Genomic DNA, 18,151 nt, shown 5'->3' with positions numbered 1-18,151 from the left:
CACCTTACCATCTTCTGATCTTCTGATCCCTTAAAACTCATGTCATGGTCTAAAACATGCTACTTGAATGTACCGGATTCTGCTCTTTTATGGAACAATGCTTATGATGCTTTTATACCAGGAAATAACAAATAAGTATCAACAATAAATTAAACAAAAAAAAAAAAAAACAATGTATGCAAAGAAAATGTATTACTAAGTCTAGACTAAATGTTTTATTGATTTATAAATACAGAAAAAAAATCCAAATAGCTGTTCAATCAATACTGAAAACAATTAGTGTTAAAGGCTAAAAAGTATGGTCATGCATAACACATCCAAGTAATCTTAGTGCATAAGGATGGGGCTAGATGATGGACTCTGATCAACGATTTAAGGTTCATCTTAGTGGAAAGTCAGTTACAATGACAGCAACTTAGTCCTAGGTCATAATGCAAGTGCTGTTTGATTTTTGTGAAACATACCAATTTCCACCCACTTTTTTGTCGTCTTGTAAAACAAATTTTACAACTGTTGCCCTGCCCCCAAGTTATGATGGGCTGTGTTAAACACAACATGATTCTAGTATTCAGAGGCAGAGTTGTTTCAAGAGAGATCTTATCCACCCTGTGGTGCTTTTTTTGTGTGGCTAAAAAGGCAAATTGCAGGGTTAAGAAGGGCTCTATAAATGACTGCACTTTCAGAGAAGAGAGAGAGCAAGAGACACAGTGAAACGAAGAGTAAGGCGAGGCAGCTATTTGCAAGTCTAATAGCATTCTGGCTGTAATGAACAGTGTTTCTGGTCATCCTTGGAGCAATGTGGGTATAATAGCCTATAACATATTAGAAATGGGAAATGGAAAGAAATTGAGGTGATCAGGTCAGTAAAAGGTGCTAATAATAAATACTGAATAGGACAGGATCAATAAACAACTCTGTACTAGTTACATTGGAGACATGTGGTGCTTTTGTGCATGTGTCTCTGTGCTTGTGCATTAGGTGTGAGTGTGTTTATCTGAAAGGATGCATACCCAGAACAACACACCAATGATTTTAAATTGCTCACTGCACTTAATTTTTACCAAACAAAATTAAAAATTGATTTTTGAATGCTGACTGTATGCAATAATAGGGTGTGTGTGTTTCCAGAAGATATACAACTATTAAAGTTTTTAGAAGAAAGGAGCTCGATAGGGTCAAACCTATTTTTTAATTCACACAATTTGCATGTTGTTTTTCCATTAAGAGCCTTTATATGTGTGTATTCATGTCTATGGTAGTACGCATGTCCCTTTCAATAGGTCAACACGTATCCCATTTGTATTTGAATATCTGAAAGCAATGCGCTGCATTCTTAATAACTACTTCTTTAACCCACCAGAAGATGGCAGTCAAGCCTTTCCACACAGAGATAGCCGTGTTGCTCCTTTTTCACACAGATGCGTGGCATCAACATCCAAGGAAGGTGTGTCCCTGAGTTTATAGGTTTTTAACTATATTTTTTCGAATATTTCATATATTTTTTTTGTCGTCTCTTCTCTACTTTTCTCTCTGAAGTGTCAGCAGTTGCTTTTTTAATCTGATGAAACTTTAACAAGGTATGAATATAATAATCATAATGAATATTAACATGGCAGATAGATCCCTTGCTTTACTTAGGGTGCAAAAAATAATTGTCATTATTGCCTGAAACAGCAGAAAGTGTGCGAACAAACATCCATATATTAATTCTCTCACTCGCTCATTGCGCTCTCTGTTTTGTCTATCACAGGTTCACAAAGAAAGTGGAAAACAAGACATCGGGGTTGTATGAAATGTAATTCTGGAGGTAGACAAACAGCACGTGTTTAATGCTGTCACCATAGCAACAGCTCACAGCAGGGAAGAGCAATCACGCACACAAAAAAGACTCCCACTCTCTCTCTCACACACACGCACGCACACACCTAGGAATACACACAAACAAATATTTCAGAGATTGTCGTGTTGCAAAAATACAGCTGATACGGAACCTCTACCTCAACACTGTATTCAGTCAATTTTATTTAAATGGGATTTATAATTAGTTGTGATGTAGTTAAAATGTTTTAAATTGTGTGTGTGTGTGTGTGTGTGTGTGTGTGTGTGTGTGTGTGTGTGTGTGTGTGTGTGTGTGTGTGTGTGTGTGTGTGAGAAAGAGAGACATGGTAGTTTATGTGGCGTTTTTTGCTTTTTCACTTTCTTTATCCGTCGTAACTGATTCTCATCTTTGCGAATTTCTGGTAACATTCCCAGCTTCATTTGAGAACTAAAACAATCAGCGGGGATGGAGATTAAGGTGTTCATCACACAAAACCACCTGAAATAGCATAAAGAACTGCTAAAGCTGAAATGTTTCTATAAGCATCCGAGTGATATAAGCATCTGCATGATTCTGTTTGTATTTTGTAATGTTTGCCCTACATGCCACTTCAGTTTTAGCTGCTTTGCTCAAGTAAAGTTAGGGAACTGAATGAAAATAGGTTAAATTCTGTGGCCTTATTCTAATCCTAAGCCTTGCTTTGAGGATAATTGCATGGATTGGTCTTCAACAGAAGCCACATAATTTCCTTTCCTTTTAATTTTTTCTTTATTTTTTTAGATTTTCTTTGAGAAACATGGCCAGTGGACTGGATATGAACCCCCTAAGAGCCAGAATCTTGTCACTTAAAGCCTTTTCCTGTCTTTTAAAATGATTAGAAACGCTGATGTGAGCCATGATCACATAGCCTTCTCCTCCAAAGCTGCTTTATAAATAGAACCTGGTATTGAAGTGGTATTGAACAGTTAATCCCATAAAACCAACAGATTACTGAATATTCTTTGCCAGTCACAGCAGTAGGCCATTATCCCAAAGTGCCTTCTTTGTCTCTACTTGTTTCAATAATACTTTTCTCTTTAATCTACTCTCACTCCTTGTCATTCTGCCTTCTTCTCAGTGGTTTACTTTAACACACACATAACCTCTTAATATAGTCATTACCACCGTTTTTGTCTTTGAATCTTCACTGGCTTAAGTTTCTTCACTTCATTGTTCCTTCTTTTTTTCTTCCTCAACAAGTGAATTCCACAACTGAAATCGTCACAAGTCCACATTGTAAAGCAATCAATTTCTCCCTTACCGCCAATAAACTGCCAACTGCCATTAAGCAGCACTTTGAAAAAATAGTAAATTTTCAGTCAACAGCATTGGAAGAAACTGCGAGGAGAAACATGGCTCCCGGTAGGCAACATCCTCATTAGCCAGAGAAGAGAAATGGACAAAGGGAAAAAGACAGCAAAGAGACGCGGGGCTTGGTGGGGAGGTTACAGATGACAGATGGATCAACTCTTTGCCATTGAGTTAACTGGTTTTTAGAAAGAATAAAGAATGAGTATTTGTCACTTTAATCCTCTTGGAGTGCAACAGCTCTTCGGACACTGCATGTTCAACACATTATATTAGGTACATAGCATGCACACAGACACACATTTTCCTCCATCAGAGGTTATAATGACAAACACAGTTAAATATCAAAGAACAGATGATGGAAAGTTTACCATTAAGACAGCACAGAATTCAAAATTCAGGGACACAACTTAATAAGTGGCCTGCTGTTAGGAAAACAAATTCTACACCCAACAATGTGTGTGCACGTGTTGGTGGAGGTATATTAGTATCCAAAATAAACAGAGGATGAAGTATTTAATTATCAAATGCCTCTCCTCAGTCTGCTCATTGTTATGTGAGCTAAAATCACACTTGACAAACTCTGTTGTTCAGTCTCACCCCATCTTCTATTTCCTGAAATTACAGTGAGCTGCTGGGAATGACAGAGTGAGAAAAGAGGACAGAAGAGTGGATGGACAGTGAGAGGAAGGGATATACCTGCATTAAATCGTATTTTTCTCTGCTGATGGCGGAGGCTCATATGTATTTGGTTATCTGCTGTTTCTGCCTCCTGGCGGAGGACTGAGGCACACACAGCCACAGCTGCACATAGACATATATTCGCAGACACAAAAACACACACTGGACAGGACCGGGCGGTAGCCACTGGTGCCTGGCGCTATCGATTAGAAGAGTAACACAGTTATTTCTGCAGGTCTGTCTCCAACAGCTGTCCCCTTATGGCTGTGGGTGAAATGAGGAGGGGGAGAAGAGAAAAAGGAGAAGACAGGAAAGAAAAATGCTACAAAAGCAACAGCAGAGGGATCTTTCAGGAGAATGGACGGGAAAATGAAGTGAAAGGGATGTGGGGAACAAATGTACAGATGGCAAAGGGAAGGGGAAGTTTGGAAGGGATGAGCGTAAAGGGAGAAATATTGAAATGGAAACGAAAAGAGCAGAGAAGAGAAGGGCAAGGAGACGAAAGAGGTGGAGCAAAGAGCTGAAACATCATTAGCCAATAAAGAGAAATAAAGTGAAACAGAAATGCAACAGAGAGCTAGATTGTGGGAAACAGTCAGGATGAAGAAAAGGATTAAGGGGAGCAAAAGGAAACAAAGGGGAAGAAAAGAAACCACAAAAGATTTTTTTCTTCCTTCTACACATGTCCACTTCTATGGATTGGATGTGACGCTGTATGAGGCACTTCTGATCTTTGCTGGTGAGGAGATTAAACACTAACTCACCCGGTGTGTGTGACCACTGATTGCACCCATGTGAGTTATGGATTTCTGCTTGAGTAGAGTGCTCCTTCACTTGCGTGCTGTGTATGTGTATGGGTAAGTGCATACATATCTGGCCATTGGTGTGTGCACATGAGAGTGTGCGCACAATCCAGAGGTAATAGTTAACCACCAGAACGGAGTGCTACTGACAGAAATACATTGATGTGGGACAGAATTTACAACTGCCCTCCCCCAATGCCTCCCATTTTTCTTAACCTTCTTCAACCAAGCCACACTGATGGGTCATGGTCTGCCAATTACCCTTCACTGACCAGCACACACACACACACACACACACACACACACAAACACACACACACACACACACAAACAGAAGCATGTAGCACGTCGGCTTGTGTGTGTCTGAGTGTAGTGTAGTGGACAGCGGCCTGGCATGCTAGATTCATGGGGAATATGTCAGCCATCAGCCTGGGCATTTCAAACAATGCCTCACAATGTGCTTGACAGCCCTGAAAAACAGCCTGGTGCTTGGAAACTGCCAGCCCATCATCTCAACTCCCTCATCTGGGCTCTCTCTAGCTCACCATTGCTCGTTCTATCACTCTCTCTCTCTTTCACTGGTTGTGTGCACATCTCTGCAACTCTCTCTCTCTATATATCTCATTTTCTCTCTTAACTCACCCTCCAAACACTCATTTTCTGTCACATACGCTACCTCACATTGCCATTGCTATATTCCCATTCTACCAGTTCCCTATCCTCACACAGTCCTAAAAGTTAATGTTTTTTTCCTGTTTTCACAAAAGCCTTCATAGAGGGCAGTACCTCTTTGCTTTTTTCCATGGCGTTTTTACTCTTCCTTTCCTCCTCTGCAGTTCAGTTCCATACTATAAAACAGCAGCAGATGCCCCTTATTAGGAGCTGAGCAGCAAGCAGATCACCACATAGTTAAGTACATAACAAACACACATACACATACTAGGTAGTTCTGTACATGATGGTATTATCTCGCCCGGCGGTGATATATCATGGTGAGACACCGGCCCATAAAGCTGCAGGGACATACAGTCCCCTTCTCTCCTTTCTCCTCCCCACTTCCCTCCAGTCACATGCAGTAACAGCCAGCCCTGATTCACAGCATTCAATTTACACAGGCTCGTAACAGGAGGTGATGGGCTCTTGGAGGTTGGAAGAGGGCTAACGGTTGCATGAGTGTGTGAGAAAAAAAAATGACAGAAGGGAAGTGAAAAAGTACATTTTCATGTGAGAAGGGATTAGCAATAAGCTTTGCACTGTAGACTGTTGCCTAACACCACTGTGATTAATGAGAGTGATGCCATTATAGATTAGAATGATGAAAAATTTAGAGATGTGTTTTAGGTTAAGCAAACCTCCAAACAGACATTTATGTAACTCTGTTGTAAACACAACCTTGGCGTCCTCTCACTCCAGTTCCACATGCTTAGAATTGTGTGCATGAGTGCTGCTCCTTTTGTATCTTGTGTGAGTGTGCATGTTTAGAAGTTTGCACACAAGTGTCAATGCCTGCACCGAAAACAATCCAAAGAACTTGCTGACCCCAATCCCTTCCCCCTTATGAATATGTATCATTCCAAAAACTGATCCATATCTGCATGCTATAACTCTAAACTCTGCAGTCCCAGTTCCCCCCCCCCCCCCCCCCCCCCACCTCATCCCTTTCCACACCATGCACCATGCTATGCATATATAAACTTATAAATCTGTTCTGGTTCAACAGTGCATCTACATCTGAAATTTATTTGGAAACATATTTTCATACTTGCTTCGGCTGGAAAAACCTTATTCAGTTGTTTTATTTCTTTGCCTCTTTCTAGAGAATTATGAAGTAATTGCTCTTGAGAGAAAATAATAATAATTTTAAACCAAACACAGTTTTACAGCTTTCTGAACTGAATAGGCATGTGGTAATGTTTATTCCTCGCTGAATTCAAGGTTAAATGTGGCCAGCTGGTACTTTCCTTGGTAAAAAAGAAAGATGAATTACAAAAATATGTAAATAGAATTCAATCATTTATTCATTCATTCATATCTGTACTGATTTTAGTTGAATGGGCATGTGCAAACATGCAAAATGTGTAAAAAGGTAGCACATAACACAGGCTTTTTTATTATTACTCCATCACAGTCTGTGCATTATGTGATATTGCTCCCCTGCGTATGGGCATTACAGTGATGAGAATGGTGTGAGCTAGTAAACAAAAAGCATAGCATCTAAAACAAAAGCCCACTGGAATGTAGAAACATCTACTCATGATCCATGGAATTATGAATGATGTGAGCTGTGTTTGTTCTCCACTGAGCCCTGACATTTAACTGAAATTTATTGACCTGGATGTATCCAATCAAACGCGACTGCAGGGGAAACGTGATGAAATTATATGCTTACTATCAACGTGACAAATAGATATACAGTGCAAGCAGTCCAGAGAGATATGCCAGTCACCTCTGGGAATTTGCAGCATGTATGAGTATCCCACATTTTTTATGTTATTTGGATAACTGATTGAATGTATAAATGACAAGAGCTTTGCACACATATCACTCACAGGGACACGGCCCTCTGAGCAAGGCCTGATCTTTTGACATATCAGCGTATGAGAATGATGGATACACATGTGGTCACGATAGTTGACATTCATGCTCAGCTGATAATTCATGAGCTTCATTGTGCATGGATCTTCCTATTTTCTCTGAGACTGACAGAGGAGTGGCACACCAGGGTGCACTGAGGAGATATTTGGCATTCGGACTTTAGCATGTATCTGTGTTTCACATGGTCAGTGACACCCACAGCAGGTGATTTATATTCACAGTGTACATTTGTGCTGTGCAGGTAATGGTTTCTGATGCGTGCTGGATCATTGAGATTCATTTTGTGTGGGGTGCTGTGGCTGCAGACCTGTCAATAGACGGATGAGAGAGGGAATGAGGGACGTGAGATGGAGAGAGAGAAGGACGGAGCAGTGATTCAGCTGTCGTCTCTGTCATTTCTTACTCAGAGACGGAGACCCCTGGGACCCCCCTTCAGTAGAAAATGGACAGGACGCGCACACACAGACTCAAAGATGCACACACTAGAGTGTTGGTGGAAAACCAGTGAGACAGAGGCCATATCAATGATGTGTGCCCATCAGGGGTGCCAGCCCCACTGACATATTGGCAGACCTACCCGCTAGGCTGAAAATTGTTAAAGATACTTATGTGTGAGTCACTTCACAGTTCTTGCCTTCTTACCACTCACAGTCACATTAGCAACAACGGAAGCTGGAACAGCGATAGACTAGAAAAGGTTGTGACACCAAACACATCGGAAATGTATATGTGAAGATTAACGTATGTAAATGTTAGAAATGAAAATGTGAGGAGAAAGAGGCATTCAAATCACAGACATACCTCTTAATTTCCCTCTGTATCACTGTATGTGTTCAAATTTCTGAACATCCCTCCACAATGTTTGGGATGCCTAAAAGATTTGATGCACACACACACACACACACACACGCACACACACACACACACACACACACACACACACACACACACACACATGCACACACACACATATAAAAATTGCAGATATACAGAACATCAACTTTCTTATGAGGCCATTGTTTTAGAGCTGCTTGTCCCAGGAAAGTATCTCAGCAGCATCACTGTTTATGTTCCATTAGAAGGGATTTTACGGTGCATCATATTTCCCAACATCTCAGTGGCCTTTTTATATTAGAGGCTGCTTCAGGTTATAGATGAGTGATCACAAATGGAATAAAACTGAATGAGACAAGGTTAACAAGTGTGAATTCTGTATGTTTTACTGCTGTATTTCTGCATAAAACACTGCAGAGAATTCAACAGAGTTGCTTGTGGCAATTTAAAGTGTCTGAGGGAAGGCTGGCAATATGACCGGATACTATGAAGTACACTGGAAATTATTAAACTGACAATATCATACTCATATTTTGTAAAGGATAAGATTACAGTAAAGAGCTTGTAAGCTAGTTCATTACATATCAATTTAGAAGGCATTGCAAGTGTATAACCTACAGAATCATGACTTCACTTTGATATTATGGTCAAACTGAAGGATTGTTAAGTTCATTATTTTGTCATTGTGGCCCCTTTAAAATACTGCTTCAGTCTGATAGTTCTCAATAACATGTCTCGGGAGGTCAAACAGACTGCTACTCAAGAACACACCAGGAAACAGAAAAACGCTTCAAAATGACACAAAACATCAGAGGTGAATAAAACAAGAAGGAAACAGAAAAAAAAAACACTGCAAAAAGCAGAAAAGATAAAACGAATCACCAAAGTAAGAGGACAGGTTTTTGTGATGGAACAGCTACCTTTGGCAGACTATCAGTAAGTAGCTAAAAGCAAACTATGTGTCTACAGTATTATATGAATTATGTGATCAACACATTATGTTGAATCTTTTTCTCCCTCACAATACTGATGAACCATTGGCTTTTTTTAGGTCTGATTCAGCCAAGTCTTTCGCACATTTTGGTTTCTGTCACTTCTATTAAATTAAATTAAATTAAATTAATTTATTTATATACGACCAAATCGCAACAACAGTCAACTCAAGGCGCTTAATACTGTATGGTAAAGACCTTCCAATAATACAGAGAAATACCAACAATCAGACAACCACCTATGAGCAAGCACTTTGGCGACAATGAGAAGGAAAAACTCCCTTTTAACAGGAAGAAACCTTGGGCGAAACCAGACTCAGGAAGGAGCCGCGATCTGCAGCCACCGACCAGTTGGGCGAAATGGGTCAAAGTATCACAGTTGGTTCGTCACGTTGTGTCCTCAAAAACCCTTCACTTTATTTAGTTTTTTTCTAGTTGTATTGCATTTTATTTAACATCTGCTGTGTTTTGTTTCCTATTTCTGTTGGGTTTTATTCCATTTTAGCGTGTTTGTGTGCTAGTATTTTCTTTACTTGCAGTCTCATGGTCACTGTATATTAAACCTTCCAGACAGAGCATCCAAATTTCAAGTTGTCAGCAACAGAACTCTGAAAAAATCTTAATAGTACTTCTTCATAGTGAATCATTTAGTGGCTAATAACTTGATATTTCCCACAGGAGCTTGTGGAGAGCGACCAACACGGAGTTAAACAGTAAATAAACTCCTCAGGTAAATTTCCAAATTAACAATGTTGTCTTCTAGTTATACAAATGGGTCTGCTACAAGTATGCACTGCTTTCCTAACAAGTTCAGGACGACTTTGTAAATTGTTACAGCTATTTTGACTGCTGTGAAGGCGAAAAAAGTCAAATGATGATATAGCAACTATGAAAATGTAATTCAAACAAATTGTCAAGACCAATTAATCAGCCACCCACTTGTTATGCTGTATAGATCTTTTAAAACTTTCTAAAATACAATAAACATGTTTTAAGAATTCTAGACTAACGTGTTTTGCAAAAAAACATTACCAACACAGACAACGAAAACAACTCTGGTCAACTTTATCCTTTTACAAAAAATATAAAAACATGAGGTATGTATGAACAGATTGCATGAAATTCCATCATAAAAATGAATTCAAACCAAAAACTACACTTGAGATAGAGAGTGAGTAGGCAACAAGTTAATACTTAATACCCTTTCAGCATTTTGGAATGCAGATGATTGGACAAAAACTAGATTCCTGCATGTATTCTAGGCTCTGTTTTCAGGTTTTAGAAAATCAAGCCTGTAACAGGAGGTCACAGGTAGTTTCGGGTGAGTAGTAGAATTGAGAGCAAATGTGTTCATATAGGGAAAAAAAGCCATGATTGGTACAAGACTTTTACCTGGAATACAGGATTTTGAATCCTCTGTGAAGCAAAAATGCAACACTGAATTCATTTTAGCACCAGGCAAGCATGGGCTGATGCTTTTGTGGAAAGAGAAGCTTCTACTACTGTAGTCTCTAACCCACTGCAGCTTTAAACGAAGCTAAGGCCACAGTTACATGTGGACATGCATTGGAAAAATTCTTCACTTGCATGTGTATATGGTAGATCACTTCAGTATTGAATGAAGTCTATATCACTTACAAGTAAGACTTACTATTCAGAAAACCACCCTTTTACAACACATTGGATAACCCAGAATACATGAGATTCTTTTCTTTTGAAACTCTGTACAGTATTCTTATGGAAATAACTGAAAGGCTACCTCACATTCATTCCTTATCCTCATTCAGTAACAAAATATATTTCATAGCAGTTTTCATTTTTGTCAAGGTACCACATTTGTTAAGTACTGTGACCTTTGCGGAAGCTGGTGATAGGGTGATTACAGTACAGTGATGGCAGACATACATAGTAGTCCTGTTTGTCATAGTTACATTGTGTGTAGGTACAAATCAATCAGGGCATAATAATGTGGCCTTCCTCTTGGGCAAGGTTAATGGCTGCAGTGGGTCTTGTGTACTTTGCTGAATTATTTTATATTTAAAAGATACCGAGATGACGGTGAGGCACTGTCCTTCAGGCTAGAAAAAGTACCTAGCTGTACATCACACTTTAACAACAAAATAAATTATTAAAAGTTTTGTTTGTTCTTACAATAGAAATTTATTATGGGAAGAAGATTTCTGTAAAAATAATAATAATAATAATGAAAGCACTGTCATGTAAGCTACATGTGGAATCTATAAAATTAACCATTTAGTTAGTGTTTATGCCTTCTCATTAAAATACATGCCAGGGTCTCTTGCTTGTCTCCTCTCCGATCCACAGCCAAACTCTGATGCTGTTTGTCCTTGTGTTAAGCGGTTACTTTATTTGTCTTAAAACAGATAAAATTACTGAGTTGGCCATTTAAACCTATCATGTCTGCCAAGACACCCTGCTGTCGATACACGGGTTCAAATGGTGAAAATAATTCTATAACTACTTTAATGCTTCATGGCTTTAAATTAAAGACCTCCATGTAAGCAGGATTAGCCACAAGGGCAGGTTTTCCGTTATAGACCTGCTGTGAGATAAAAAGATTTCACTGGCTTTTGCTAGTTGATGCTTCTGTTACCATAGTGGATTATATATTTTTGATACTAGCTGTCTTCATCTCACACAAACAGTTGAAATAACATCTAAATTCACACATGTAGAAACCTCAAGCTACCACTGGCACACAAGGAAACCTTTAGCCATTTATATAGTAAAGATTACCTATCAATAACAGCAACAAATGTCAAAATGTGTGTGTTTTTTATACTGAGGTGTTTCAATTAAGCCAACAAAGTAGTCTACAAGCTACAGCATCTGGTAAAGTATGTGACAACACATCAGAAAAAAATGTTTTTTATTCTCATAAATACATGGACGACGCACACAGCTATTTATTTCTGATGTACAGACTTTCCTTGCATTTAGTATAAATATGGATGTGTACGTTTTAATGATTTTAATACAGAAAAAACATAGAAATAAGTTTAAAATCTATTTTTATGTTTTCTGTTTAATGTTTTATGTCTTTGAAGCTCTGTGACATTATATAAAAACCTTTAATCTTTTACCTGTGATACTGGCTATGTGCAGTCTCCAGACAATTCAAAAGTCATATCTGTTCAGTTGGTTGTCTATGTGCTCAGTGCATTTAGGTATGTAGACATCATCAAGACAAGCTTCTGAAGTTCAAATTGAGTAAAAGGAGGAAGGAAGGTCAGTTATTTGACTGTTTGTTTGTGGCATATGAGCTGTTCAGAGTACTTCAGAAACCGCTGAAGTGCTGGAATTTTACCACACAACCATCTCAAGGATTTATAGAGAATGGTCCTAAAAAGAGAAAATATCCAGTGAGCAGTTCTCTCCTTGCTGATACTAGTGGTCGGAGGGAAACAGCTAGTTTGCTTTAAACTGGTAGAAAGTCAGTAACTCGAATAACCATTTGTTCCAAACAAGTTATAAAGAAGAGAATCTCTGAATGACCAGCATACTGAACCTTGAAGCAGATGAGTAAGAGCAGTAGAGGACTAGACTGGATGCTACTCACCAGCTAAGAACAGGAAAATTAGGCTACAGTACTGAAGGTTACTATAAATGACAATAAAAGGCTGGAAAAATGTTTAATCAGAATTTTGCATAACCAACATAAAAGCATGGCTCCATCCCTTACTAAGAAAGCAAAGGTAAGCACAGATATTTAAAGGAAATACATTAGTATCAGTTTCAAATTGAAAAGAAAAATGAACCAAATATACCAAAATGAAAAATAACTACAAATCATATCACTTTTGCTCACTTCTGAGTCAAGAGGCTGCTTCTCAAAACTTCTTGTTTGGATTACTGTGAAAGTTTGTGTGATTTAGCCCTTAGTGCTGCTTTTTTTGTCCTAGCCATCTCACAGACAGTAACAAGGAAATGACACAGATTGTGCGCACTGAGTGAAAAGTCGTAAATATTTCCAAGATTCCTTGGTGTAGAAATGACAAGAACATCAAATGTAGATATTTTCATAGAAATTTGTCAGTAACAAGTGTAATTAACTGAAAATTAATCATTGTCGCCACACAGTGGGAAGTGACATACACTGTAATCAAACCAAACCAGATGTTTAGAACTGTAAATACACTCCCCCCATAATGCAATACCTTCTTCGTTCAGCTGTTTCCTTTAAGGTTTGCCACAGCAGATCATCTGCCTCCATTTCACTCGATTCCCATTATGCTCTGCTGTTGCACCAACACTCTGCAGTTCCTCCTTCCATGTCCATGAATCTTCTCTGCCTCCTTTTTCCCCCCTTACTGGTAGCTCCATATTCAGAATTCTTCATCTAATATATCCAATATCCCTCCTCTGTAGAAGTCCAAGCACGCTGTCTACCCACTTCACCCTGCACTCTCTACTTTAACTGTCTTGTGCCCTGTCCAGTGCTTTGGATGGTTGACACCAGGTCATCCATCTTTACTGCCCGTGCCCCTTGCCCTTATTCTGGCTTGTTTCTGCTGACTTTCAATCCTCTTCTCTCTATGCATACCTCTGCCTCGCCAGGCTCTTTTCTATCTGCTCCCCGTCACCGGTACTGCATGACTCACCACTGTCTTGCGGTCCTCATACAGCTACTCAGTAATTAACATCCTTAGCTAGCAAAGATGACCAGTCAGCTATCGGGGAAAGCCAGTGTTCAGGAGCTAATTTGTGTACATGGATGAATTTACCCTGAATAAAGCAATCACTCTACTGTGCTTAAATGTTAAACATCTTCAAACAGCAGTTCTCTCCACACGTATAAGGACAGTAACACTATATTTAAAAATGATGCACTTCAACGATCCCTTATTAATGGTGGATTTCACAAAGTATTAACCAAAGATGAATTACTGAGAGGACCGAAAATGTTCTCACAGTATTTTTCACTCACAAACTGCCTGTAATATAATTTCTATTTTCTAGCTCAGTGGTTCTCAAACTGTGGTACGCGTACCACTGCTGGTACATGGCCTTCCTCTAGTGGCATGCAGGAAGTCTCCAAAAATAATTTTTAAGATTAAATAATATATCATGTTCTTATTGAGGGATTTCTTTAAAAAATTAAAACGTACAGGTCTGCTATCACTTCCGACATAAATGAAGACAGACTTAAACCTAAACCAAAAATGGCTGTGTAGCGTTACTTACCATCCAACCTGATGGAGCTTGGATGTTTTACAATTAATGGGAGAAACTGCACAAAAATACATAGTGCTTCAACAAAGTTTTGCTTTTTATTTATTCTTTTTAAAATTTAAGAATTTCAAGCAACTTTCTTCACTTTGTCATTACAGGATATAGAAGGGTAGAATTCTGAGGCATTGCAATATCTTTCCAGATCCACAGTATGTGCTAAAACCAAATGAGGAAATTTGGTATGTTAATTCAAAATTTATACTTACATTTTTCCACTTAGGAGTTGTTCAGCACAGACTCTTTACATTTATTTATTTTTTACTAAGAGTTTTTTTTTGTTTTTTTTTAATATCCAGGTTAATATCCAAACAGTGTGAATTATTCTTAATGAGCTACAGTTCAAAAATGTACATGCGCACTACTCCGTACAGCTTACATCCTTTGAAAAAAATAACATGAACCACTGATATATATTGTCCTAATTACAACACTGCCAATAATACCTCCTTATATTTGCTGTATTTTCTGCAGCATGACTGAATCAGGACTGGATAAACTTCCCATTTGACATTTTGTGATGACTGTTTTCTCTTTGTGATTACAGGAGCTGCCCTGTGATTCAGACCTCAGCACAACCAAGTGACAAATAATTCATGTTTTGTTTTGTTTTTTTAATGCTATGTTGAAACTGATGATAAACTGGAAAGGGAAATGTGCCAGGATTGCAATGTAATTTAATAATATAGCAAGCAGTTCTATGTAGAAGAAGGCTAGAAAAGGAAGACCTCATTTAAGGTAGAATAGCTGCTTTTTATTCTGTGCTAATATAAACTGTTGGTCTTGTTGAGCAGTGCAACTGTCTGTCAGGCTCATCTTGGCTATGCTAATTGATTGAAATTTTGCTGGTGGCCTGTACAGAGTTTGTCTAACTGACAAGTGCATGATTTAAAAGTGCATACTAACTAGCATGAACTGAGAAACTTTAATTTATGTGTAGTTAGTTATTCATTGGTGTTTTCAGAAAATGCTGCTGCCTACATATGGTTGTTAATTGTCAGCAGAGCTTAGGTCTTGGGTTTTCCTCCTTCATATTTCCTAATCTTGGCTTTAAGTGAAATTTATAAGCTGCTATTTGTATATCCTCTACTAATCTGTTGCTGTATTTGAATGCAGACATTCCACAAGTTTCAATTATTGGATAACCAACTGTATTTCTTACTATTATATGGTTGCATCAAAATAAGAGTAGGCTGTTTGAGTGTCTCTAGGCTGTAATTTTTATAGGATTATTTTAGAGGGAAAGCTTAGTGAGATTAAGGAGCTTCTTAATGAGGTTCTATTCTTGTGCAGTGTGTTGGAACGCTGACTAAACACCAAATTAAACTAGCTCCAATGATGACGCAGAGTTGAAGTAAGACTGACCATTTACTCAAACTTATGTATTGTGCAAATAAACAATACAAAAATAATCAGCATATGTTGTCTTAACTCATAAATTAAATCTTTTCTGTTGTGCTTTTTTTTTTTTACAGTATTCATAGTTATAAAGTAACTGTTAAAACATCACTTTTAAATGCCTTGACTTGGCTTTCCTGACCAGTTAATACCCTTTTAAATCTTTTAAATTTGAAACTTTTAAATCTTTTATTAGATTTTATTAAATTTATTATTTTTTATTAATTTTTACTGCTGTTTTTGTCTTGATAGCAGATTTTGTATTTATCTAACTCTCCTGGTCTGTTAGTGCCTCTATCCTGTCTGTGCTTGTGCCCGATTTGTACCCTGTTATTGACTTACGTTGACTCTCCATATTACTGTGAAGCACTTTGGTGTGCCTTCGGGTTTTTAAATGTGCTATATAAATAAAATTGTATTGTATTGTATTGTATTTAAATGAAATACCTAGTAATAAATGGCTTTTAGCATATCCATTGTAAAATTGATTAACTTTGACCTTGCTTGTATGATGTTCTAAACACAGATGCATGCAGATTGTGTTGAACATTATCATCCATGTTTTTTCCCACACCAGGAAGTGGCACAATGTTAAAAATGTCTGCACAGCAAGTAATGTCATCACAGTGCTTGTGTATGAATAAAGTTTATTTTTTACTAAAACTAAATTATCAAGTTCTTCTTTTAAACAACACAATTATCAAATTATTTAAACAGAAAAAAAAAATCAATGCTTATATGACAGAGGTTTTTTTTTTGTAAATTAAAAAGAAATATAGAGCATTGGACTGTGGTCTTTCTCATTTTAGCACATGGAATTTAGGCGGACAAGTCAAACAAACTAGCTTACATGCTTATTTATGTATTTACTCCAAATAACCTAATGGAAATATGTCAGTGTTGCAGTTTATCCCTTTGAATAACAACTCACCCCAAAGTCAGCGAATCCCTTTGTGAATAGAGAAATAAACACATTCCCATAAATGTTCACCAGAAGAGACAGATATCAGTAATTCAAGTGCAGGAGTGAGTGTATATGATCTCTGGCTGAAGGTTGGCTGTCTGTCATCTGTCCGAGCAACAGTAACTCTCTGATTTCTACCTCACAGCTCCCTTGTGTGATTTCCTTCCTGTCCACTCCCTATTCACATTAAAAATCTTCATCCCTTCGCTTTCTTTCTCCTTTATGATAATCAGGCCCAGGAGTGCTCTGCCTATCTGGTAATCTGTCCCTCCCTCCCATATACTCAGACCAGTTCACCTGATCCCATAAACACCATTTTGCTTGATCTATCCCCTCTGGCTACACACAGCTGATGATCCCCGTTGCTCACTCCTCTCTTGAAGATTATTCCCTTTATCATGTTATCTTCAACTCACTGTCTATTTTTTTAACTTAACAAAGAAATAGTTTCATTTTAATACAAACTCCTCTGCATCACAGTCCCCACTCCTTTCTTCCTGTCAGTCTCTCACTCTCTCATACACTCCCTGTGCTTGTGGCCCCTGCGGTGACATAATTTAATATTCGTAGTGTCATAGTAAAGAGGAAGAAGGCTTGGGTTGTCAGTGTGGCGAGAGAGCCCACACTGATTTAGTGCTAGCATCACAGAGGGAGCATCTCTCCTTATTTTATTAGTAGGCTATGGACAAGCTGATGCAGTGACAGGGAGGTGGGGCAGTACAACTCAAATAAACAGCTGGAAGGCAGAAACAGAAGTAGCAGCAGTTTTGAGTTTAGACTCCCGAGGAAGAAAAAGAAATATGCTGGTATAATTTGCATTTGCTGTAGTTTTTCTCATTTCTAATTACTTTGCTGTCTAGTGTCTATGAAGTAATCAACATAAGTGAATTTGATGTGTGCAAAGCTGTGTGAAGTGTATATGCTTGGTAACAGTTAAAGTGCTGCAAACAGGGCCTAAATGATGATTGGGGTTAGTGATGAGGTTAGAGAGATTTTGTTGTCAGACTCTATTTCTGTACCACGTTGGTTTGTGCGTGACTCGAGTCCTACCTTCAGCTACTTTTGAAATAAATGTTTTCATCTGTTGGGTGATATTTGAGGTTGTGTTCAGACATGTGGCAGACATGTTCACAGGTGTATGTGTTATATATGTGTTTACGTGTATGTGACTGTGAAGACACAACACTGCAGGTGTGGAACTGGGAGCAGCAGAGGCCACGCTGGTGGCACAGAGCGTTTTCATACACTTCTCTGCTCAGCAGCAAGGATGTGAATGTTGAACATCTGCTGCTACTGTATTTGCATGTGAGAAACAGATAAACAAAACAGAACAGATGAAATGCTGAAGAGCTGCTTTACAATGGATTGTATACACAGGTTCAGAAAGATCTTATCCTGAGTTCTGAAGGCCAAACCCAAGGAGAGGGTGCACTGCAATTTGTTGCGACAATTGGAATCCTTGTGTCAA

Source organism: Aulonocara sp. 'chitande type north' Nkhata Bay, linkage group LG6 (genome assembly GCF_057382095.1).
Source record: "Aulonocara sp. 'chitande type north' Nkhata Bay isolate Kocher_YH1m ecotype deep benthic linkage group LG6, A_spYH_male_GT1.1, whole genome shotgun sequence".
NCBI classification, from domain to species: domain Eukaryota; kingdom Metazoa; phylum Chordata; class Actinopteri; order Cichliformes; family Cichlidae; genus Aulonocara; species Aulonocara sp. 'chitande type north' Nkhata Bay.
Note: the sequence above shows the minus strand (reverse complement) of the source record.